The 26,891-nt window shown below is 35.0% G+C and overlaps 2 long non-coding RNA genes across 2 annotated transcripts; both read left to right on the forward strand.

The window, feature by feature from the left end:
- Window positions 1-1,310: 1,310 nt before the first annotated feature.
- LOC140893518 (uncharacterized) lies at window positions 1,311-4,833 on the forward strand. Its single transcript, XR_012153173.1, has 4 exons — window positions 1,311-1,540; window positions 1,798-1,848; window positions 3,444-3,524; window positions 4,457-4,833. It is a non-coding gene; the product is annotated as an uncharacterized lncRNA (long non-coding RNA).
- Window positions 4,834-6,178: 1,345 nt separating this feature from the next.
- Window positions 6,179-25,399, forward strand: LOC140892532 (uncharacterized). The gene is made up of 3 exons (XR_012152849.1): window positions 6,179-6,436; window positions 12,010-12,128; window positions 25,225-25,399. It is a non-coding gene; the product is annotated as an uncharacterized lncRNA (long non-coding RNA).
- The last annotated feature ends 1,492 nt before the right edge of the window (window positions 25,400-26,891 follow it).

The following is a 26,891-nucleotide window of genomic DNA, read 5'->3' on the forward strand; positions in this document are numbered from 1 at the left end:
CACGTCCTGGTTATGTTATGGACAACCCATTTTAAGGGGCAAGTCTGAATCTGGACGGAGCGAGTGGATCGAGGCAGGGCTAGCTGCAGGTTTAGGAGGCTCTAGGGTTTTTACTACAGTCTGTGTATATTTTTGGGAATAAACATTTAGGTTTGGTTTTACCGGTTGTATCCTGCCGGTTTTCTTGTAAGTATGGGATTTTAGTTTCCGGGCAATAAACTCTGTTTATGTTTGAATTATTCTTGTTATTTTATATTAAGCAAGCGTGCTTAAGACTGCTAGTTAGTAGGTGATCCGTGAAGGTTACTTCATCGTTTGTTTTCCTTTTCTCCAGGGATCAGACTACATGTTGATTACAATCACTGCCGTTGGGATGCATAACTACTCGGAAGGATATGACAGTCAAGTTTCTTGCAAAATATTTTTCACTTGCCAAATTCACTCAACTGAAGATAGGATAAAAAAATTAAAAATTTCTATAGGCCCGCGGGCCAACCCAAGTCTTCCTCGAGTTGACCCGTTTTTAATTGGGTTGAAAAAATATAAACTCAAGTCAACCCGACAGACCGAACCTAAATTGACGATTCTACTTATTATTGATTCACATTCACTGTCCCTATTCCACATAGGTTCAAAATTCAAAATAAATTTGATATGATAATCATATACATATTTTGTATTGCGCAAGTAAACTTGTAATTTTTATTTAAATTTTATCATTTAATTAAAAATTAGTTAATATAAAGTATAAATTTTTTTATTAAATATAATAAGATATATATAGGTAGCGTTTCAGAATTTTATTAATGGAAACTCAGAAGTACTTATTAGTAGATCTCCCAAACATTATCATAGTTTTTATATATATATATATACAATTTTGCTATCCTGCCCACTTACCGTGCCCACCTAATGTGCCCACCATGAGGTGGCACTCAACTATTGGATGTGATGAATTGTGCGTCCAATAGTTGAGTGCCACCTCATGGTGAGCACATTAGGTGGGCACGGTGGGTGGGCAGGATAGCAAAACTCTATATATATATATATATATATATATATCTACAAATTTTATTTTTATATTTATATATATTTGTTTTGCACATTAACAATAAACCAAACACTAAAACAATGGTGCAAATTAACAATAGACCAAACACTAAACAAAGGTAAACGCAAAAAACCAAAAGATGAAAGTATTGTTTAACAAATAGAAATCATATTTTAAATTTCCTCAAAAAAAATTTGCCATCTTGCGTCTGCATGCAGCCATGGTACTGATAAACAGTAATTGGAAAAGAGAACTCATCTTCGTCTTTAATTCAGTAGAGAAACCATTTGAGCTTTGCAATTCGGAGTTGTTAATACGTAGAAAGAATTGTAGGGAGAGAGAGAGAGAGACGTGGGGAGATTGGTTTTCCAAAACATTAAGCGCAGGCCGTTAGAGTGTATGTGTTTGCTTTCTCACTTGGCTGGGCTGTAATTAAAGCAGCGGATGCCTTTAATCTGCATCAGATTACATGTGTGCTAAAGATTCCAGGTTGATTTTCTTTACTCTGTCTTTTTCTATTCATTCCATGTTTAAAAGCAAACCCTGGGGGTTGGGATCGGAGAAGGAGAAGCAATTTCTTTAAAAGTTATATTGGGAAATAGAAAAATAAATAAAAATCGAGAGAGAGCAAGAATTTCATGGCACCCAAGAGAAAGATGGAAATCACTGTTGTTGATGAGAATGAAAGGGGTTTATTCTCTATTTTCCAGAATGTTGCTAACAATCTTTGCCAATTATATGCACAGGCTTCTGCCAACCAAAAGCTGGCTTTTGAGGCTGGGCAGCACTATTCCTATGTAAGAGATTGACCCTTTTTATGGAATTTATCTTTTTTTATTATCTGATTGAATTTTTCAGTTTTGGTTTCAATGTCAACAGATCAGAAATAGTTGGCTTTGCTGATTGTTTTCATGTGGCTTGAGATTTTGGTTCTCCCCCTCATTTTTCTTGATTTGTTTATAATCTTTATTTATTCCTGAATTAATTGAATTGATTCAGTAATGCTTGGTTGATTTTTATTGTGATCTGAGATTCTTCAAGGGTTTCTGATATTGAGACTCCTCGTTTTTTTGCTTTTCTCAGTTTTTTTTCGTTGGTTCTTGGATTGTGGGATTGAGTACTTGCATGCCATTTCTTTGAAAATTTTGATGTTCCTTCATTGGTTTTGTGTAAGGCTTCATTATCTGATTTGCATGCTCCACATTCAATTTGAGACCAATTTTTTTAAAGCATGTCTGAATTATTGAGTGATGATCATATGATGTTTGATGAGAAATTAAAGTGGTTATGGATGTTTTAGTCATGTCTCAGTGATTAATTGAACCTGCACTTACATTTATGTGTAGATATTATCTTATTAGAGTTTGTTTTATGACAGTCATGTTGCATTTATACTAGTATCTTGCTTTAGCTATGATGTTTGTGTGCTGTTAAAACCCTGTGATCCGGGTAATCTGGAAAAGGCGGTGCAATAATCAATTTGCTAAATTGTTATTTCTTAATCTAACTTACCTTATGGGCTCGATGAAGGTTATCAAATTTCTGTTTTGGCAGCTCTTTATTTTGTCGCATTTATTAAGAATGGGATTTTAATTGATTCACTATTACTTAAACCTTTTTAAAAAGGCAATCAAGATAACAAAACTTGTCGAGAAGCTAAAGTGAATCTTTTATGAAGATGAAAAACTACGAGTGTATCTTTTCCGAACACAACAAGCTGCTGCCTTTTTCGAAAAGTTAATATGCGGCTCGAAGAAAGTGATGGTAAATACAGAAGCAGTAGTGTTACACCAATCACGAAAAGTTAAAATTCTCTGTCGGAGGTTGGGACCAGAGATTTCAGTCTACTCTTTTGTGCAATTTTTGTTAAGATCAAACAATTCCAATGGTGAGTTTTAAGACTGTTTGTCCTCTGAAGATACCTATGTATTTTCTTGCATAATTCCACCGAGATTGAATGATTTTGAAGGTATCTCTATCTATGATCTAAAGACTGTTTTTGCTGTAGAAGCAAAATGCTTATATTGCACTGGTGTCCGGTGCAGATCCTAATGTAAGGGTCATAGATTATTGAGATCCCTGTAATCTAGAGCTTCGGAATTCCTCAGTTTGAAAGTGTTTCGATTATATTTGTTGACTCCCTGAGGCATAAGAGTGAAACAGAAAGATATATCTTCAAATTGCTGAAATTTTTTTGTACTGATTACTGAGTTCAAGCCTTTGCATCAGGCCCATTACATTGACTTGTTAATAATTCGTTCATCTTCATTGAAAAAGTTCTTGATAACATGGGGGTTTGGCATGATATCATAACTGGCCATGTTTATGTATGCGTTTTAGGGAAATGCGTTAATTGATGGTTGCCTAACAATATTTTTATATCATTTCCAAGGTGGAAATGCATGAATGGATTGCAGCAAAGCTGCAAGAAGGGAAACAGTTAACTGTGGCTGATATTCTCGGCTATATGCAGGTTCTTCCAAAACCTTCATTTACTTTTATTTTGTCCAATCTCCTCTTTATCAGTTCGCATACTTGGCTTGAATAATTCTTCTACACGTGGATGAAGTTAAATCGTAACATGCATTTCAAACCTAGAAACCTTTAGATGGTTCTGACTTCCTTTGTGTCAACCATACCAAATTTACAAAATACACTTATTATTATTATTATTTTTTGGATAAATGATTATATATGCATATATATATCAGAATAATTATTTAATAATGACATATAGTCTGTGAAATAGCTCTTTTTTCTCAAACTTATAAAAAATGGATTGTAATTTTCAAGTATGCATAATCGTGAAGTTACATTCAGCTCCTTGTTGGATATTACAACATGCAGCCGAGTTCTTTATGCAGTTCATACAGATTGAAGAATTGAAACTTGGCCATTTAAAAGATTATTCTGATCCAGAACCAATGGTACTGATACATAGCGTGTTGTTCATAACAGTTGGTGCATTCAAATAATTTCTTGATCATTAATTTCGCTAAGGAGTGTTATTTACCTCATGAAACATCAACATAATGATTCTTTTTGGGTTAAACATTCATTTTTTACTTTAAAAGTACTTCTAAATGCATGGTAATACATTCCCTTTGAGTTACCATTCGAGTTTTTCAGAAAAAAATGAAATCTAAATAGGCTTATAAGATGATATCTGAGCATAACTCTAAATCACTATTGTGGTATCTAAAACACTTGTCGGAGGTAGCATTCTTTTTAATAACTTCTTATTGTCTTGAAGCTATAGTTTTTCTGAAAGTTTGCTGCTCATCTGACTTTTGGTAATTAAGTTCATAGCTTCGTAGCCATGTAAGGTATATGGCAAAAACTTTTTGTTTCTTTAAATATGATTAGATCTCTGATTTTAAATGATGATACCGGCCAAATTGATAGGATAAGATGAATGGACCGACGATGGGGCATGCAGAACAATGGGGTTGTGGAACTGATCAGAATGGTGCAAGCGCATCTCATGCAGAGCTGACAACTCCATCTTCGTCTGCTCAGCAAGGGATAAGTTATGCAGATATGCACAAGGAAATGAACTTGGATGTTAATATGGACTAAACTCCTCTAAATCTTGGTTGTGTTGGAGAACGGAGTAACTATATTATCGTGCTATGTTGTTGGTCATGTTCATAAACTATTTGATCCTAGACTTACAATCATGTGAATTGAGTGAAGTATTGTTCTTGGAAGACTGTCATTTTATGGACGCATTTGCCAAGAGATGAAGTTGATGATTTATGGAAAAGCTACTATTTTCCTTATGAATTGTCTTGGTATTTTTGGTTCCTGTTTATCATTCCGTTACACTATCATAAACAATAGAATAATCCGTTGAGTAAATATTTTGGGACCCAACTTTTAAAAATCGGTGACAAATTTACATTAGAGTCCATTGTTAATTTTTGTAAGGGTTTGATTCTCTTTCGGAGGTGTGACACACGCACACACGCATGTGGTCGATCCAGTCCTATTTCAATTTTATTCCTTTATTTATAGGTCAATAAATAAGAGTTATGCTTGAAGATTGTTATGCCTGAAGATTGTTTACATGCTTTATCGTCTTGGCCTACGGTTTGTGCTTGCCGGAAAATTACTTCTTTATGGCCTTTATTAGCAGCTTTTCCTGAGGGGTTTTTTGTGGATTTATTCTGTTGAGTCTAGAATTTTGGATGAGGTGATGATCTTGGTGTTTTTGTTATGGTTTGTTAGAGTATTTGGCAAGAAAAGAACAAAATGATTTTTGGCGGATTGAAGTTAACTCCTCAAGGGATTATTGAGCGCGCAGGGAGGATTTGGGACGATTATTCTAGGTGCGATTGGGACAATTGTCGTAGCTCCAGGAATATGATTTCGAATGGTAGATGGCACAACTAGTTATAAACTTTGTAAAAATTAATGTTGATGCAACTTTTACCAAATTCGGAATTCTTTGGTATAGGAGTGGTGGTACGAGACGAATCTGACATATACTTTTTATACGAATCAAGTGTATCCAAGATGTTTTCCCCCTCATATTTCTGAAATGATTAATGTCAAAGAAGGAGTTTCAGTTGCTGTTTTAATGGGATATACACTGGACGTTTGTTTAATCGCTTTATAAACCCTCATTTTATGCTATGGACGCTCAATTGGCCGGTCTCAGATATTTTGAGTGGTTGTTTCTCCAGGCCTCGAGATTTTATTAAACATTGCCCAAGTTCGGCCAATTTCGTAGCCCATTTCCTAGCTCGTAGAAGCTCTAGCCGATAGGGAGTCGGTTGATTTTATTGATTCGATTCCATCTTTTTTGTGTAATATTGTAAATACTGATCTGATCTATGTTTAATGGAAAATTTTATCTTAAAATAAATAAATAAGAGTTATCTTCACTATTTAATAATTGATAAACATCTTTGACTAATTATTTTGTCCAAATTAATGTTTAGACTAAATTACCCTTCATTTAAAATTATAATTACGATACAATTATAAAGGAATGATAACTAATCTTTACAAAACCACAGCCCAAATTTGTCATCAAAGTCGTGCGTGCCCACTTCACAAACTCACTTAACCCCACGTTTCTTCACCACCTTCCCCTCAATTTCTCACCTATCTTCCCTTCAACCGACTTCTACATAATAATCTCTATTGTTTTCAAAAATTTTCAAATTACTCTTATCCCAAAAAGAGGGCAGTCGGTTACTCTTTTTTTTTTTTCGTCGTTATGGAGGATTTTTAATGAATGTTTTTTTTTCTCATCAGGTTCACTGCAATATATCGGTTGCTTTTGTTGACTCTGTTGTTCTGTTTTCTAAATTTCATCATCCATGGAAGATTCAATCCGTGAAAACTTCGGGTCGCAGGTCCGTCTCTCATCCCATGGTAATGTCTGCTTAAAAAATTTGAAATTTTCTTATACTTCTTTTTACTAATTTAATTGATTCATTACTTTTCATTTGCTTTCTAAAGTTTATGTTGCGTTATTTTATTGTGCAGTTTGCCTTTTCTTTTTTCTTTTTTTTTCTTTTTTTTCCCTCTTTTCACGTCAGATTCGTTTATGAAAACTTAAATTCTTAGTTATTTATCATTTGTATGCTACTGTATCGAATTTTATTTTTCTAGGCCATTATATTTGTTTTTTTTTTATGGTTTATTATTATTTGTTCTGAATCAGGTTTTGCACAATAAAAAAATAAGGCATTGATATTTATGTAGACATTGCACACGCAACGTGTGTGTTTCGGGGCTAGTCTATATATGTCATGAAGGTCGCATGCAAGGTTACATATAATTTTTGAAATTATAAAACTATTTTAAATACATTTTATTTGAAAGATCTTTTCATTACGATAATTTTGTAATTTCAAAAATAATATGTAACTATGTGCAACTCTTATTGCGTTTGTAATATCAATAAATAATTACTTATCTATATATATATATATATATATATATATATATGGAGAAATTTCATATATTATTCTTGTGAAATCTCGGGTTTGCTGATAACCCCCTATGAAAGTTTTTTAAGTTCATAACCCCCTATGATTTTAGATATGTATCATGCACACTTTTTTTAGTTAAAAATAACGAAAAAAATGACAAAAATACCCTTACTTAAAAAAATGAAAATACTAATATAAAATAATTATACATAATTTTCATAGTTATTTAAGTAAAATTTCATTATTTTATTATATTAAATATAAAATTATTATTAAAATTAATTTAATCATTTTTAAGTAAGGGTATTTTCGTCATTTTTTAGTTGTAAAGGTTTGTTTGCTAAATATGTAGAATCTCAAAGGGTTATCAGCTTAAAAAAATTTTATAAGGGTTATCAGCAAACCCGTGATTTCACAAGAATAATATATGCAATTTCCCCTATATATATTTGGGAATATAATTCCACTAACTTTTAACATGAAACAAAGTCCTTATAAACATCTTTTAGGATCGAGTCACAAAAGTTCAAATTAGCTTGAAAGGTGAGCCCTTTATATGCTAAAACATGAGCTACTGAGTTTGCGTCATGAGTGTAAACTAAACAGAAGCCCCATTTGTGCTTGCAAGCCGACTGAATAGATGTAACAAGATGTGCCTCCATTGAGAATGACTGAGGCCTTTGGAGCAATGATGGAGTCAGAATTTTAGCTCTACTAGAGATATAATTCACTTCTATATGTCGGAATTTCAAGAATGTTTATGTTTTCTTTGATCAATTTACCACTCGTTTTTTTTCTTCAGATTTTAATCGTTTCTCACTTGTTAAGTCTTTCTTTTTTATGGGTTGAAGTGAGCTATTTTTACTTTTAAACTTGAGCCACCAAACACATTGTGCAATAACGGTCGCTAGAGCTGTCAAACGGGCCAATCCATGGCGGGGCGGGCCGGCCTACCAAAAACCCACCATTTGGCGAGTCGAGGGCCGGCCGGCCCACCAACCCGACGGACTGGAAATTCTCAACTCAACCCAACCTAAGGTGGGTTGCGGGTTGGCTCACTACAAATAAAAATAAATAAATAAAAATAAAATTATTATAATTAATTATAAATTTTATTTATAAATAAATATTAATAGAAACATAATAATAAAATTTCTAATTATTGATTTCACATGTAAATTTTATATAAAGTAATTAATACAATAAAAATTCATAACTTTCATTAAAAAATACATATATATATATATATATATATCACAATACAAGGTTAAAAAATTTCAGGCCCGCCTTTAGTTGGTTTGAAATAATCCACTTAAATTGTGTGGTGGGACGGGCCGATCCGATGGACCTAACCCAAATTGACGGCTCTAACGGTCGCAAAGACTATCGTCTCAGTTCTAATATTATTTCATTAAACCATCCAGGATCAAAGTTTTTAAATAAATTAAAAAATTAGCGGAACATTGAAAAAATATATAAAATCCATTAATAGTAAAATATAATATATATGAATAATCAATAATTAATACATTATATATATAATGTTTTCCAAAACACATAATACATGAAACTCTAGTATATGTCATCCCAAAATATTAAAACTAGAAGTGCACGTTAAATAAAAACATTTAATATAAATATCTAAATCTAAATTTAAATCTAAATTACATATAAATATACCACTTTAAATTGTAAATTTTTTTTTATATCATTCATTTTCTATTTTATTACCCGACCAATAATTAATCATATTGTATGGTTAATTAATATTGTCCATCAAATATATCTTCTTTGTTATGTATTAGTTATTAATAAACATAAATCTAATTATAAATTTTTTTCACGTCCAGCTCACATGCTTTTTCTTAGTTAATTTTAAATAAACTAGAAGTCCACATCTACAAAATAAAAATGTCTTCTTCTTCTTCTTCTATACACAATTACAATTTTCAATTGTAAACGGAAAAAAATAGGGTGAACCGAAAAAAAGCCCTACTTTTATAAGTATTTTTTTAGCGCCCTACTTTTATAAGTATTTTTACCCCATTGTGTTTAATGGATTGAGCTGAGCTCTTTAAAAAATGCTACTAAAAAATTGATCTAAAATTAATATATAAAAATTTTAAGTTTTTTCCTTACCCGATCTAAAGCTCAGGTAGCTACAAATGTAGCTTCTTCTTCTTCTTCTTCTATACACAATTACAATTTTCAATTGTAAACGGAAAAAAAGTAGGGTGAACGGAAAAAAAGCCCTACTTTTATAAGTATTTTTTTAGCGCCCTACTTTTATAAGTATTTTTAGCCCATTGTGTTTAATGGATTGAGCTGAGCTCTTTAAAAAATGCTACTAAAAAATTGATCTAAAATTAATATATAAAAATTTTAAGTTTTTTCCTTACCCGATCTAAAGCTCAGGTAGCTACAAATGTAGCTCCGCCCTTGCTTTGGAGGGCATGTACAACTGTCATAACATCTACCTCTAACATCCATCAAGAGCATTGAAAAGTTTTCGTCGCCACGGTGCCTTTTTACGTAGATTCCTCATAACCAAAATATAGCTGATGACCAAAAATGAGACCTCGAAGTTGTACTACCAAAAAACTCCATTAAACAACAATCGAAAGACAACGGTTATGACCGTTGTCCTTTAGGTTATTACCGTTGTTTATGGGTTGATTTTTATTATGAACTGTTGTCTATTACCTGATTTTTTGGGTCAAAGACATCAGTTTTTCAAAAACCGTTGTCTATTACCATTTTTTTAGGAGTCAAAGACAACCCATTGTCTTTGAGCCTAATAATATAATTAAAAAAAACGCTTAAAGACAATGGTTTTAAAAAATCGTTGTCTCTAAGCGTGTTTTATAAAATTATTTAAGTCAAATACACAACGGTTTATATTAAACCATTGTATTTCAATTTTTTTTAGACACGATGATTTTCCCATTCCTTTCTCTCTCCTTTTATTTTAAAGAAACCCGACTGATGTGTTGCTTGTTGTGTAATTTATTCACTCGCAAGCGCACAATGTTAAGTTTTAATATAAAATAAGTAAAGTATCGTTCCCACGGAGAATGAATAATTGATATTGCACTAGATATATGAAACTAAAATAATATTAATCCTATTTAGAGCTACAAAAGAGAAGTGATATTTGAATTTCTAAAATTTGCTGGAAAATAATTACGAATTTGCATAACGAAGATCAAATGGAGATAAATTCTAGAGGTTCGATTTCACTTGACTTTTAACCATGTTCAATTCCTAAACATATCTAATCGGAAGTTCTTCTAGTTTACTAACCAAGAATTCTTGATATTTTCTATTCCCTTTTCCAAGTGGAAAATAGAACATTTGTATCCAATATTGATTTCAATATTCCTATCTAAAATCATATATCAAATCCGGTAAATAGCACATAAATTCTCTAATGGTTTCACTAGCGTTATAGGCAGTTCAAACTCTACAAACACCGATGATATATTTTCCTACGGTCCTATTCAAAATCGCCTCTCTCAAGTGCCAGATTTCAAATAAATATGACAATTCAATTAGTGATAAATTAATTGAATGCAATTAATCAAATCAGGAAAACATAAATAAGCCAATGAAAAATTCTAATTTATAGTTCAAAAGATTAAAAACATGGTATCAGTCAAGCTACGTCATCCCTCTAGATGAGAAGTTTAGTTCATGATGAATTTGATAAAATAGTAAAACATGTTATGAAAATAATCCATCAAAAAAGGTAATTCATGAAAGGAAAGAAACGAGGATGAAGATTGAAAAGCGTTCTTCGTTTTCGTCCAGGATTCGTCCGTCTTCAAGTATTTCTTCTTCCCTTCTTCATTTTTTCCCCCAGTCGCCGCCGTCAGATTTTTTCTCCGTGTGAAACCATTCATCCCTCTTGATAATAGGTGAGGAAATCTTTATAAACTTAGGAGTCCAAATTTACAAAAATTCTGCACTCCATGTAACGTTGCGACGCTATGAAAATCGCACAGATGCACGACCAATTCTGTTTTGGGAGCCTTTCTCTCGTTGCTGCAGAGTTAGGCACAGAAAAGTGGCACTGATTTCTGCGTGGGTGCACTGCGCCTGCTGATTTTTCTCCCTTCATACGCATGCAGAGGTGCAGGGGCGCTGGAAATTGCGTGGGTGTACTGTAGGTACTGATTTAAGCGTTCCGAAATTCACACAAAGGCGCAAGGGCACTGTTTCTGCGTGGGTGCACTGGTTGTGCTGCCTCCAACTTCTTGAACTTCCTTTCTTATTCCATTATTTTCTTCCACCATCATTTTCATGTTCTTTTGCAATCCATACGCAACATAAAACCTCATACTTTCTTCGTCTCCTACGAATGACAAAAACAACAACAAAATACGCATGATACCACTCGATACATCACAAAAGCCAAGTCAAATCATACGAAAATTAAATGCATAAATTGCACTTATCATTGCCCCATCCCGTTTCCCATCTTCTTTCCCGGAAATTGTCACTGCCGATAACCACCAGAAACGGTGCGCTGAGTATGCTTGAAGCTATCTTAGATGTTATTGAGTTCTTCTACAACAAGATTTGAAGGTTTTGTACTCATTCTTCTTGTATTATTTTGATCTCCAACTGATGCGCGTGAGCTGAATCCGATTTCCAGCCTTTAGTTTCTGTCGATTTCTTGTTCTCTAGGCTTATGAAGCTTGAATTCATAAGTTTATTCAAGACTCGAAAATTTTTGGAGGTAAACTCGAATTTAGTGTTTTGAAATTTTGGGGATTCTGATTCAGATATGTTCCAATACTTAATATTTGACGTATTATTGGCTTTAGGTACAATTTTTGAGACAATTGAAGGTACCGCTCAAATTTCCAAAATTTTTTGGATTTATTACGATTTTCCACCATATATTATTTGGATATTTTGCATTTTAGATCTGTATAATTCATACTTTGGATGTTTAGATGTTGAAGGCAGTCAAGCCATATATATGTTTTTTTTTTGTTTTTGCAGAGGTGATAACTTTAGCTGAATTTCATCCTCGCCATTGTAACATGTTTACATATAGTAGTTCTAAGGGGTCGTCTAATTGATCTGCGGAAATCCGCCCTATGCGATTCACATCATAAAATGTAAGTGATGCGTTGTATCGGTATTTTGATTATTCATTTTGTACTTTATCTGCCATTTCAATAAAACTCAATCAAATTTATCAAGAAGTTGACGTTAATTGTGGGAAATTTGAAGTTCCTCTGATTTCTTGTGCTTTTTTTGGATGAGATGTCAATGTTCATTCATGAATAGATTCGAGGAACATGAGGCACCTGGTTCAAAAGATCATATTTCACTGAGATAATTGCTTTGATTTCAGATATTAAGTTTGCGAAGGATAAAAGATATATTCTTAGTCGAGATAACATGACCCTTAAGGTTTTATTTTTTTAGTTATTTTTGCACTTTTATCATTATTGGTTGTCAATGTTCTAATTTGCCAACATGTTTGTTGTTTATAAACATTTTTTTACTTATAGCTAATTTAGCTGATGGTAGTGAATGCCTTTCGGCTCTGGTTCTTCAATACTTAACATGTTGCAAGTGGATGTTTATATGCTAAAAGTTAAGGGATGCCAAAAAAATTATCAGAATGCGTTTATTATGTAGGAAGGTCAAGTTTGCGTTTGTTTTTTTTTTTTTCAGCTTGATGACTTCAGTTTAAAAAATATTTGCTAAATCCACAAAAGTTGAGAGAGTATACTTTGTACTTGGAATTTGAAATTTCAAATAAAATTTTGGGTGGACCTTTTTTTAAACTCAGAGCTGGCTGGCTTGCTTCTCTCACATTTCCTTGTCTTATTTAATTTATTTTTCAAGGTCAATTTTGAATCTGATCCATAATTGACTTTGTTTTATTATAATTTTTTTTATTAGTGTTTGATTTAGGGCTTATAAGCCTTTTCGTTGGGACTCAAATAAGGGTACTGACACGGAGTTTGTAGGTTCAAAGTAATTGATTTTTAGGTAGAGAAAGGGTTTGAGATATGGCAAAAACTCCTATGAGACGGTCTCAAGGGTCATTTTTATGAGACGGATCTCTTGTATGGGTTATCCATTAAAAAATATTACAATTTATGCCAAAAGTATTATTTATTATTATAAATATGGGTAGGGTTGACCCGTCTCACAGGAGTGTTACTCTTGAGATATAAAACTAGGGTTTTGGTTATAGTACATTGTACATGATTAGTTGGTTTTCCTTTCTGGAGATTATATGCTTCATGTTGTGTGACGTCCCGTATTTTTGGACATTTTCAAGAATTATGATATGGAATACATTTTTTTTGTAAACATATATCGTGCTCGTAGAAACAAAATAACATTCGTAAAATTAAGTTCAATCAAAAGACTCACAACCTCAAGACTCAAAACTCGTTTAATATATCATTGAACAAAAATGATGCTAACGTATACAGGAACAACAAAATTTCCTCTCTCATACAACTCGAAGTTATAAAATATTCTTTCTCAAAATAACGTATTTAAAACATGGTTAGATCTTAAAATAACATGCTAAATTATGAATTCAAATAAATCAATACATACACATCAACACAAATAAGTTTCATAACAAAATACACATATTCTTGAATGGTGATTTCAAAACGTTAAAAAAACTTTTCTTCCTTCGTTGGTAGGGAGAAATCCGAACTCTTGGATGCAATCTAGCCTTTACACGAACGATCGAACGAGAAATCTCTACGCTTGGAGTGTAGTAACCCAGTCACATTTTACATTATTAAGTGATTTTATTAATCGGACCAAGAAATTGACTCTAGGAAGTCGATTATGGTCAAAAGGTCGAAGTGGACTTGGACAAGTTCGGAAGATCCGAACTAGATTGGAAGATCCAAAGTGATCGGATCAAGCGATGGTGTTCGAAAGCTAGGTCGGAACGTCCGAAGGTGAGATCGGAACTTCCGATCGAGTTAGGTCATGCGCACATGTGACTTGTCGTTGACGTTTGAACACGTAGCTGCATGCATGGGATCGAAACTTCTAAAGTTTAGATCAAAGCTTCCGATCGTGGCCGTTCGGGATGTGGCTAGCATGCAGAGATCGGAACGTTCGATCGGGGGTTCGGAACGTCTGATCTCTGCATATAAATAAGGAATTTGGGAGCCCATTTAAATTTCAAATTTGCTTGATTTTATCTCGTTTCTTGAGTATTTTTAGGGGTTTCCAGCATTCTTTGTCGAGGGACGGTCCTTAGCGAGGCATCTCCGGAGTGTAGCGGAGTTGTGCCCAAATTTTGGGGCAATCGACAACAACGGTCTAACGACGAAAGAAGTTATAATCCGAGTTTCTATAAATAGTTTGGGAGTATCTATTAGCTTAGTTAAGGTTTTTAGATGATGATTAGTGATATAGTAATCTTGTGAGTATAGGCCTGGACAGTAGATCTGTTGTAACTTATCTGATATTATTGAGGTACGTAAGTACTGTTCGAGATATCCTGACTGAGTATGCATATATTATGTGTTGCATTATTTATTGTTGCGTATTTTCTTGCTCTCAAGCGCACGATTGTCAAGTTTTAATATAGAGTGAATAGAGTATCGTTCCCACGAAGAGTATGCTTGAAAATTATACTAGTGCTTGTAATTAAAATAGGCTATATTTTATCTAGAAAATTAAATAAGAGAATTGGTTTTTTAAACTTAAATAATTAAGAAAAACTAGTAAACCACTCGCAAACTTGAGATAAAAATCACTGAGAGAAAAATATCTAGAAGATTTGATTTCACTTAGTTTCGACAACGACTCCTTGTAATTAGTTATGCTCATGAATTCCTTTAATCTAATAACCAAGAACACGTAAGTATTTCTATTTTCCTCCTCCGAGCAACAAATAGAATGTATCAAATAATGTTTGATTCCAATATCCCTATTAAAAATCTAAGCTTAATGATATGTGATAAACAATGCTCTTACAAAAGCTTTGTTAAAGTTATACACTCTCCTGAGCTATATAATAATTAACAGTGTATTCTCTAATGTTCCTATTCAAAATCCCCTCTCCCGAGCACCGATTTGAAATAGATATGACCATTCAATTATTGATCAAGTAATTGAAAGACAATCAATTCTAGAAAACACAATTAAATTAAATTCAATCAAATAAATTAAAAGGTTGTAGAAGTTGTCTCCATTAAACTACATCATTCTCTAGATTTAAAAGTTGAGTTCATGATAAAAATATTGCAAAAACAAATCTTGTTCTTAAAACTAAACATCAATTCAGAATTTAAAGAAGAAAAGAAGAAGAGAAATAAATCCGAAGTATCGTCCGTGTCCAGTTGCGCGATCTTCTTCCTTGTTCCTTGAAGTTCTTCAAATTTTGTGCAGATTTCCAGCCTTGAATTATCTCTCAATCAATCTCTCTTGTGTGTGATTATGTTTCTCCATGTATGCGGCTAATTCCTCCTTCTATTGCTCTTTTAATTTCCTTTTATACATACTAAAAAAGCCCATAAATCAAAGCCCAAAATCTCAGTTTCCGAATTCGGAAACAGCAAAAATTTCCATATTCCCGCTGTAGCGCAGGATCTCTACTCATCTAGCACTGAGTTGCTACTCTCTCGAGCAGTCAGTGCAAAATCTCTTCATTCTTGCGCCTCTGCGCTTCCACTTCGAACAAGCAGCGCAGAATCGCTCTTCTCTTGTAAATCAAGTGCAACAGCGCTACTCCTAGTGCAGGATCGCTTGGCTCAAAAGCTAATTTTTTTCCATTTTTTCTCTTTTTCAACCAATTTTTGTATTTTCCTGCATAGCACACACACAACAACAAAAAAACATAATTCTGCTCGAAACAACGCAAAGTTCAATTTAAATCATAAAAAAATTTAGCGCATAAAATGCACTTATAATTTATATGGCATGATTTTATCTTATGTCACGATATTATACTTCATGCATTATCATATTGAGATTTGATCTTTGAGATATTCTGTATTGGGGTGGTTACCCTAATGTGTTAGTGGATGGTTGGACACGTGTACTCGTGATCAGGTCACCGATATCCACAGTAGGGTATGTGAGCCACATCCTAGTGCGACGACACAGAGTAGCGCCGAGTGTGTTTGATCATAGTTTCTTGACCTTGAGTTTTGGTACCCTGTAGACTTGGATTAATGTTCATATAGTATTTGTATACTCATACTCTAGTGTTGAGCGTAGTTCGCTCACGTCCATATTTCTGTGTTTATTGGACACCCCATTAGACAGGGCAGGTCTTAGGTTGGACGGAGCAGAAGGCTCAAGGCGGACTTAGTTGCAGGATTGTGATAGCTGTTGGAGAGTTTTCTGAGTGTTGTATCAAAACTTGTTAATTTGGTACTGAGAATCTGGTTCGATTTGGTTGTAATAATTTTATTATTTTGATTTTTTTTTTGCTTGGGTTTGTAAAACTTTGGTGTTTCTCGCTTTTTAATTTTGATTATATTTTAATTAATATTATTGCATGCTTAAGCTTCTGATTAGTAGGTGATCACAGTGTGGGTCACTACATTTATGGTATCAGAGCATGCATAGAATATGTCTGAGAGATAGACTTGGTTCTTTGGGTTTTTGATGTGAATTAATCCTTTTAGATGGCTGATAGAGACGAGGAGAGCCAGGGTAGTGTTGGTCGGTGGGGAGATCGTGATGCTCCGAGATGTCCCCGTGCACACCGCTATCATCGAGAGGGCAGACGCCGTTTCGAGATGCATAGATTCTTGCAAATATGACCTAAGCACTTAGTAGGAGGCGAGACTCCTAAGGAGGATGAGGACTGGCTCGAGCGGATGGAGAATTGTTTCCATGTTTTTGATTCTGTGGAGGACCAAAAGATGGAGGCTGCTACTTTCCTCTTCGAGGGGCGTGCTCGTAAGTGGTGGAGATCAGTGTTTTCACAGTTACTTCGGGATCATGGGCATGTCTGGTGGCCGGATTTCTGTAGATTGTTCCGTCAGTTGCATTTTCCTCCAGCTCTCCACCAGGAGAAAGCGATTGAGTTGCTTAATTTGAATCAGGGATCCTTTTCTGTTGATGAGTATCAGAAAAATTTTAGTGACCTCCTCCCGTATTTTCCTCATATTGTCACCAGTTCTGAGGCGAAGTACGATTACTTCATGTAGGGATTGAACCAGGAGATTTTTGACCGGGTCGTTGTCTGTGATGACCCCACTTCTTACGAGATCTTGGTAAATCGTTGTCGGCAGGCAGAGATCAGTGAGAACCGTGGTAGGAAGCTTCAGTATTCTCTACCCGCGAGTTCTTTGGGTCCTCGTGCCCAGTATTTTAAGAAGTCTACTTCTACTGCTTCTTATTCTTGATCCAGTGGAGTTATGCGTTTTGGGAAGAAGGGTCAGTGTGCTCACTATGGGAAGAATCACTCGACGGATAAATGTAGTAAGGCTGCAGTAGCTTGTTTTCTTTGTGGGGAGATTGGTCATCTCAAGAGGGATTGTCCACAGGCTGGGGGAGTAGGATCAGGTTCTAGTTCTCAGACTACAGTTAGAAGAGGCCACCCGGGCAATCATTGGGAGGTTTTAATTTGCGACCATGAGCTTTGAGTTAGGGATGGAAATGGGTCGCGTATGAGTAGGATATCGTGTCTCCATCCCCATACCCATTTATTAAATTCATCTCCATACCCATGCCCATACCCATCGGGTATTCAATTTCATCCCCGTCCCCATACCTGTCGGAGGATCGGATACCCATACCCTACCCATATCCCCATTTATCGTATCTACTCCATACAAATAAATTTTTTCAAATTTGAATTATTTTGATAAAACTATACTTAGTTACTAGATTTTTATACCAAAATTTTTAAGAGAACAATAAAAAAAATAAAACATAGAAGAAAATCTACAACCTAAGAATTATATAAAAAATAAAACTTCTACAAAATAACATTAGATTTATACTAATAATTTTCATTTTTCATCCAACTAACATAATTCAACAAAAAAATTAAATTAGCATTTATTTAATATAAATTAATATGTATATATTTTTATATTTAATCGGGTATCGGGTCGGGTATGGGTAGGATATTACTACATCCTTCTCCATCCCCATATAAGAGATCACGTACCCATTTACCCATTTATTTAATCGGGTCCAAAAAACGCCTCCATACCCTTCTTCATTCGGGTCGGGTATCGGATTCTTCATCGGGTTCGGAGGAAATTGTCATCCCTACTTTGAGTCAAGTGTTTGCTTTGAGTCATGATCAAGCTGTGGAGGAGAATTAGAGGTTTATTGCTGGTACGTTTCTTTTATGCGGTATACCTGCTTTTGTTTTTATTGATACTGGTGCATCTTATTTCTTCATATCTGCACGTTTTGTCAAGCTTCACAAATATCCTATATCACTCTAGACGTAGTAATTTCTGTTTCTACACCAACTGGTCAGTTAGCATTGCCAAAACTTCTAGTTTTGGGTTGTCCCTTAGAATTTGAGGGTAATGTTTTGACAGCGAATCTCATGGTGTTAGCGATGGAAGATTTTGACTACATATTAGGTATTGATATGTTAACCACGTATCGATCTTCAGTGGAGTGTTACCAGAAACTTGTGCGGTTTCATCCGATTGGGGATGATAGTTGGTTTTTTTATGGTGAGGGAGCGCGACCTCTGATGTCTTTCGTATCTGCTTTGAGAGGCTGTCGAGCTCTGGAGTCAAGCAGGGAAAACTACCTCATCTATGCAGTTGATTTGTCCACTGAGATTGTTGGTATAAGAGATTTGCTAGTCGTTAATGAATTTTTTAATGTTTTTACTGATGAGATTCCAGGTTTTCCTCCTGTTCGGAAGTTGAGTTTGGCATTGAGTTAATTCCAGGGACGTCACCTATTTTGCGAGCACCATATCGTCTAGCTCCGACAGAGATGCGTGAGTTGAAGCAACAGTTGCAGGATATCTTGGACAAGGGATATATTCGTCTTAGTATATCTCCGTGGGGATCTCCTATTCTTTTTTTGAAGAAGAAAGATGGGCCTATGCAACTGTGTATTGACTACCAATAGTTGAACCGTGTGACCATCAAGAATAAGTATCATTTGCCTCGTATAGATGACCTATTTGATCAGCTTCAGGGTACTTCGGTATATTCCAATATTGACTTGCGATCTGGTTATCATCAGATGCGAGTTAAGGATCAGGATATAGCCAAGACTGCATTCCAGACTAAATATGGGCATTATGAGTTCTTGGTGATGCCATTTGGGTTGACTAATGCGCCTCCTGTAGTCATGGATTTGATGAATCATGTTTTCAGGGAGTATTTAGACAAGTTTGTGGTTGTGTTCATCGATGATATTCTGGTGTATTCTTGTAATTTGGATGAACATGCATATCATTTGAGGCTCGTTTTGTGGACTCTTTGGGAGAGGAAACTTTACGCAAAGAGTAAGTGTGAGTTCTGGATTGATCACGCGGTGTTCCTTGGCCATGTTATATCCAGCATGGGATTTTCAGTTGAACTGAGCAAGATTGATGTTGTGTTTAATTGGTCGCGCCCGATGACAGTGGCTGAGATCCGTAGATTTATGGGTCTGACAAGATATTATCACCATTTCATCGTGAATTTTTTGTAGTTAGCTCAACATTTGACGCAACTTACTTGGAACGGCGTAACATTCGAGTGGTCCTCAGTGTGTGAGGAGAATTTTTGTGAGATTCGACGACGATTGACTTTTGCGCCTGTGTTGGCACTACCGTCTGGTTCTGGAGGGTATGTTGTGTATACCGATGCCTCTCTGCAAGGTTAGGCTATTTCCTGACTCAGAATGGGCATGTGATTGCATACGCTTCTAGACAGTTGAATATTTACGAAAAGAATTATCTACTGCATGATCTTGAACTAGCACCTATCGTCTTTGCACTAAAGATTTGACGTCATTATCTGTATGGCGATAAATTTGAAATCTTCACTGATCACAAGAGCCTCAAGTATTTGTTCACCTAGGCTGAATTGAACATGAGACAATGATGTTGGATGGATTTGCTGAAGGAATATGATTGCAAGATTAAATATCATCCAGGTTCTGCTAACCTTATTGCTGATGCTTTGCGTCACAAAGTGCGAGTATCTGCACTACAGTTTTGTCATATTGGTAGGCCTGTCGTCGAGCGTTGTCTTCTCTTGTTCCGAACTATTGAGCATTAGCTGCCATGTTGGCAATCAGATCACTTGCTTCTTGAAGTGTTTTGTTCACTAATGCGCCTCCACTTGCGGCATCAACCATGTTCCTATCAAAAACTGAGAGTCCCTCATAAAAATACTGAACCAAAAGTTGTTCAGAAATTTGATGTTGCGGACAACTCGCACACAGTTTCTTGAATCTCTCCCAGTACTCATACAAAGTCTCTCCCTGTAAATGTCTGATCCCACAAATGTCCTTCCTAATGTTTGCTGCCCTCGAAGCTGGGAAGAACTTTTCCATAAATTGCTGCTTCATTCCATTCCAAGTTGTTATTGTTCCAAATGGCAAATAGTAGAGTCAATCCTTAGCCTTGTCAGCCATAGAGAATGGAAAAGCTCGCAGTGAAATTTGTTCCTCTGTAATTCCTTGAGGTTTCATGGCTGTGCAAACAATGTGGAACTCTTTCAAATGCTTATGTGGGTCTTCACCTGCAAGACCATGAAAAGTTGGCAATAAATGGATCAAACCAGACTTTAATTCAAAATTGGCTTCAGTAGTAGGAAATTGAATGCATAATGGCCGTTGAGTAACATTAGGATTAGCCAACTCCCTGAGGGTTCTCTGTGCTGGTTCTGCCATTGTTTCTTCTTGCTCACTTTCTTCAGTTTCAAACTCGGGGTCAGATTCCCTTTCAGATTTGCTCGAGTTCAATTCCGCGTTCAAACTAGGAGATGGAATTGATGCTTGGTTACGTCGTAGCCTCGCCTCTTTTCTCAACCCCTTAGCTGTCTTCTCGATTTCTGGAATATATTCTAATTCATCTGTACGGGAAGAACGAGGCATAAAATAAATATAATTAATTAACAATAACTCGAAAGAAATAATTATAAACACCGTTCCCCGGCAACGACGCCAAAATTTGGTAGGCCTGTCGTCAGCCAACAAACTTAAAATACCTACTCCTTAACAAAAACGAGTATAATAATGAGCAAGGTCGAATCCACAGGGAACAGATATTTATTTCTTTCAAGTAAATATAATTAAAAGGGGGGTTTTTGGTTTTGAATAAAAATAACAAATTAAAAATAATGTGAGAATTTAATAAATAAAAAGGAGCAAATAATTAAATGAGAAATTCAAATATTTTACCAAACTCTGATTCAAGGAATTTTCGTATTTCAATTATATCACTGGTCATTGGCTAACAAATAATTTATTCATGCAGTTCTAGCAATTAACCTTAAAATCATAGGGATAGCTACTAAGATTTTTGTGTTCTCCTATATTAATTGACCAAACCCAACATCCAGTCAAAACTTATCAATAACCAACTGGGCACGATAGCGTTTCATATTGATTAAAAATAGCCTTTCAATTTGTGAAAACAGTTAATCCTAAAATCTAACAATCGAGATAGATGCAATTGTTAAATCTAGTTTCGTTGATTTTTAGATCAAACATGCTATGATAACACAACACATCTAATCTATCGCTACTCAAGTACCAATCATTCATGACAATTACGGATCACTGAATTCATGGATAGCATTCAAAAGACGTAAAATCAATTAATTTGTTAGATTAATCGGCCTACAACTTTCATGAAAATAAATCACAAATCAACAAATACCAGAAACAAGCAAGAACATCAATTTAAAACTCAAAACCTCATAGTGATAAATTGAAATACAAGAAATATTCTTTGAATCAGAAATAAAAACTTAGCCAAGCATAGTTGGCTTCATAATTCCCTAGAAATATAAAAGATTAAACCTAGAAATTATGAAGAGAAAAAAGAAGAAAAATATTCACTTTCTTGCGCTTTTCTCTGTCGTTCAAGTCGTCCAGAAGAAGAGCAGAAATCTGTCTCTAACGTGCAGAATAGAAAAATTAAATCTATCTCCCTCAAATCCCTAATTAACTAACGTCTAAAACAAAGAAAAAAGGAAAAAAAATAAAATCCCAAAAAATTCAAAAAGAGATAAAGCCTAACTAAAAAGATAATGTAGAGATATTGTTTTTAAATAGAAAATCTCCAACTATCTTTATTTATCTAAAAATATTCTCTTCAAAATTCTTCCATAAATTAAATACCATATTTATAATTCCTCAAATACGGTATTTTCTTATCAAATTTTAAAATCTTCAATTCCCACCAGACAGTAAAAGCGTAGTAACACAGCGCACCCACGCCTTGCTTCAGGACCTCTTTTAGTTTGCTCAATTTCTCAAAATTTTTCTTGGCAACTCCAAATGTGATAGAATTCAATTCTTTTAGCCCAAATTTTGTCCAATATAATCAAAATTCCTCCAACTACAAAACACAACAAAAATGCACCAATTAACATATGCAAAAGACAAAAACCCGAGAAATATGATATTGAAAATAAAAATATTATGAACCTATCAAATATCTCTAGTACGATTCAGGATTGTTGTTCTTTGGGATTCACCTTTAAGCAAAAGAAGGGAATGGTGAGTATTCAGATTTTTGAGATTCTATCTGAGCCAACTTTGTATTATTTGATTCGTGATGATCAGATGTCTGATCCAAAGACTCAGAAATTGGCTAGGCTAGCCAACAGTGACAGTACTTCTGGATTCCATTGCCATTCAGATGGCTTTATGTGCTTATCCGGACGTATTGTGGTACCTGAGGATGACACTCTGAGAGAGGAGATTCTATCTCAAGCACATCGTACCAAGTTGAGTATTCACCCGAGGAGAAATAAGATGTACAAGGATTTGCGAACTCGGTTATGTTGGAAAAAAATGAAGTGTGGTGTTTACCAATATGTTTCAAGATGTTTGGTGTGTAAACAGGTTAAGGCAAAACATCGAGGACCTAGAGGATTGCTTCATAGTTTGTCCATTTCGGAGTGGAAATGAGAGTTTATCACGATGGATTTTGGGACCCATTTGCCGATGTCTTTGAGGAAATGTGATGCTATCTGGGTTGTGGTGGATTGACTCACCAAGTCAGCACATTTTATTCCGTATAATCAAGATTATAATTTTGATCGCATGGGCAAATGGGCAGACAAAGCGTATGATCCGTACTCTTGAGGATATGTTACGAGCGTGTACTGTGGATTTTGGTTTAGGTTGGAAAGATCATTTGCCATTGATTGAATTCACGTAAGATAACAGTTATCACCACAGTATTGGTATGGAACCATTTGAAGCGTTGTACGGGCGACGATGTCGTACTTCATTGTTCTGAGAATAAGTTGGGGAACGACAAGTGGAAGGACCAGAACTAATTCAGCAGGCTATGGATATAGTTGATCAGATCAAGAGGCACATTAGAACTGCACACGACCGACAAGCCAGTTATGCTAATACCAAGCATAGACCTTTGCAGTTCCAGGTTCGTGAAAAGGTGTTCTTAAAAGTTTCACCGTTCCGCAGGATTTTGAGATTTGGTCTCAAAGGGAAGTTATCTCCTAGATTCATTGGTCCATTCGATATTTTGGAATGTTTGGTAGATTTAGCTTACATATTAGCATTGTCGTCGTATCTATCTAGCATCCACAATGTATTTCATGTATCACTATTGCGACAGTATGTGGCAAATGAGTCTCATAATTTACAACTGTCTGAGGTACAATTGGACACATATTTGAAATATGTGGAAATATCTTTTAGTATTATGTATCATAAGGATAAGGTGTTGCATAAAAACGTCATTCCTCTCGTTCTAGTTCAGTGGCAGCATCGAGGCACTGAGGAAGCCACTTGGGAACTAGAGAGCCGCATGTGTTTGGAACATCCTGAGTTGTTTTGATATTACTTTTGTTTTGAGTACTGTATCTTGTAAAATATTTGGTGGTAATAAAAGGATGTTTTGTTTAGTTTTGAGTTCGTTTACTTATGTTGATTTTGAGGATGAAATCTCTTAAATGGGCGAGAATGTAGTAACCAATCTCATTCTACAAGATTAAGTGATTTGATTAATCGGGCCAATAAATCGACTGTAGTACGTCGATTATGGTCAGGGTAAATGTGGACTTGGACAAGTTCATAAGGTCTGAACGAGATTGGAAGATCCGAAGTGATTAGATCAAGCGATGGTGTTCAAAAGCTAGATCGGAACGTCCGAATGTGAGATCAGAACTTTCGATCGAATTAGGTCATGCGCACTTGTGACGTGTCGCACGTAGCTGCATGCGTGGGAGAGGAACTTCCGATCATGGCCATTCGGGATGTGACCTGTATGCAGAGATCAGAACGTCCGATCAGGGGTTCAGAACATCCGATCTCCGCCTATAAATAGAGCATTTGGGAGCCCATTTCAATTGCAAATTCACTTGATTTCCTCTCATTTCTTGAGTAGTTTCCAGCCTTCTTTGTCGTGGAACGGGCCTTGGCGACCTCTCCGGAGTCGTAGAGGAGTTGTGCCCAAGTTATGGGGCAATCGAAAACAACAGGATAATGACGGACGAAGGTATAATCCGAGTTTCTATAAATATTTTTGGAGTATCTATTAGCTTAGTTAAGTCTTTTAGATGATGATTAGTGATATAGTAATCTTGTGATTATAGGCTTGGACAGTAGAGCTGGTGTAGCTTATCTAATATTATTGAGGTACGAAAGTACTGTTCGAGATATCCTGACTGAGTATGCATGTATTATGTGCTGCATTATTTATATGACATGATTTTATCTTCATATATTATGTCATGATATTATGGTTCATGCATTATCATATTGAGCTTTTATCCTTGAGATAACCTGTATTGGGGAGGTTACCCTAATGTGTTAGTGGATGCTTGGACACGTGTACTCAGGATCAGGTCACCGATATCCATAGTAAGGTGAGTGAGCCACCTCATGGTGCGATAGAGTGCTACATACCTTGGCACTGAGTCTGTTTGATCAGAATTTCTTGGCCTTGAGTCTTGGTACCTCGTACACTTGCATTCATGCTCATATAGTATTTGTATACTCATACTCTCGTGCTGAGCGTAGTTCACTCACGTCCATATTTCTGTGTTTATTGTAAACCCCATTCGATGGGGCATGTCTTAGGTTGGACGTAGCAGGAGGCTCACGACGGACTTAGTTGCAGGATTGTGACAGCTGTTGGAGAGTTTTCTGAGGGTTGTATCAGAACTTGTTAATTTGGTAGTAAGAATCTGGTTCGATTTGGTTGTATTAATTTTAGTATTCGGATTTCTCTTTTTCTTGGGTTTGTATAACTTTGGTGTTTTCCGCTGTTTAATTTTGATTATGTTTTAATTAAGATTATCGAATGCTTAAGCTTTTGATTAGTAGATGATCACGGTGCGGGTCACTACATGGAGTTTACAAATTTTTTGAAAGGGTTAGAGGAGATGGTGAAAGGCGAAGTTTGACGTGAGAAGAGAGGGGGAGAGGAGAAAATTTTTGACGTGAAAAAAAACTTTGGCTAATGGGCCAAATCTGGCTCGTTGACTTAAAAATACTTTTTGTTAAACTTTTTCCCTTCTAGATTTAATAAAAAATGCCACATACAACTTTTAACATAAAATCTGTACAGCCAACACATTTTAATTTAAATTTACTTAACCTCGTTTGTAGGCTAGTCTCAACTCTCTTCATTACCGGAATTAAACCTATACCTGAAAAACATCAAAAGTTAACTTTCGCAATCGTTAAACATCAAAAAACTTTAGATAACATTCAATCATTTAACACGATATTTAAACATATCTTTTAAAACTTTTAAAACTTATCTTTGAAACACGAAATCTCATGCAATATACATAATACAAAATATTTTAAACATAACTTTTAAATCAATAATGTCACATAAAATCATTTAATTAAACATAACTTTTAATTCATAAATAAATAAAATCACTTAAAATTCATTTAAAATTCCTTTAATGCTCGTGAGTGGATTTATGGATTTTTTTATCGTTATAATCTACCCTCCTTAAAAAGAATTTCGTTCTCGAAATTTGACTGACCAAAAGTCCATTAACAGAGCCTCTAAAAAATATGATCTACTAAATCCAAGTTTACATGTCTAGCTTCCAAATCTCAACATCCCAATAACCATTCTTCCGTTGCGCGTTTTGATAAAACGAAATATTTTATCGCCCTCATGTGTCTTTCTCATCTCAATCAAGCCTACCTTTATAAAAATTGTTGCTAAGTACAACATAAAGCAAATTATCACAGCTTACTTGTGTCGAAACATGTAGGATTTGATGCATTGTAGTCAGGGATTCACCGCTTACTTTCGGGTATGGATATCCTATGTGATCTCATGTATTTGTAATTTGAAATATCTAATCAAAGTAGGTGGTAATTAAGAAAGGAGTTTTTTTAATTACACATTCGATTCAAATACAACATGACACATATTTATCAATTTTATGACAATACTCAATAAACCAATGGTTGTCGAGTCGGTCGGGATATATGAGTTGAAAGGACCGTACTGCACGCTAACCATAATTGAATGGTTCTTGTCAGAACCATCACTTGATAACTAGGGAATAATGTAAGTTATGCTGCTAGATGTTTAACATGATTGATTGGGTACTATCAAACTTGAGTTCTGACATTCTTATTATCAAGGAGTTGATAAATAAGAATGGAGCTATATAGGTGATAAGTGTATTTTATACACTTAATTTATATATGATTTTAATTGTTAAATATTTGTTTCGAGCAGATTTATGTGGGTATTGTTTTGTTTTTGTGAT

The sequence above is a fragment of the Henckelia pumila genome, chromosome 3 (genome assembly GCF_033568475.1).
Source record: "Henckelia pumila isolate YLH828 chromosome 3, ASM3356847v2, whole genome shotgun sequence".
NCBI lineage: Eukaryota > Viridiplantae > Streptophyta > Magnoliopsida > Lamiales > Gesneriaceae > Henckelia > Henckelia pumila.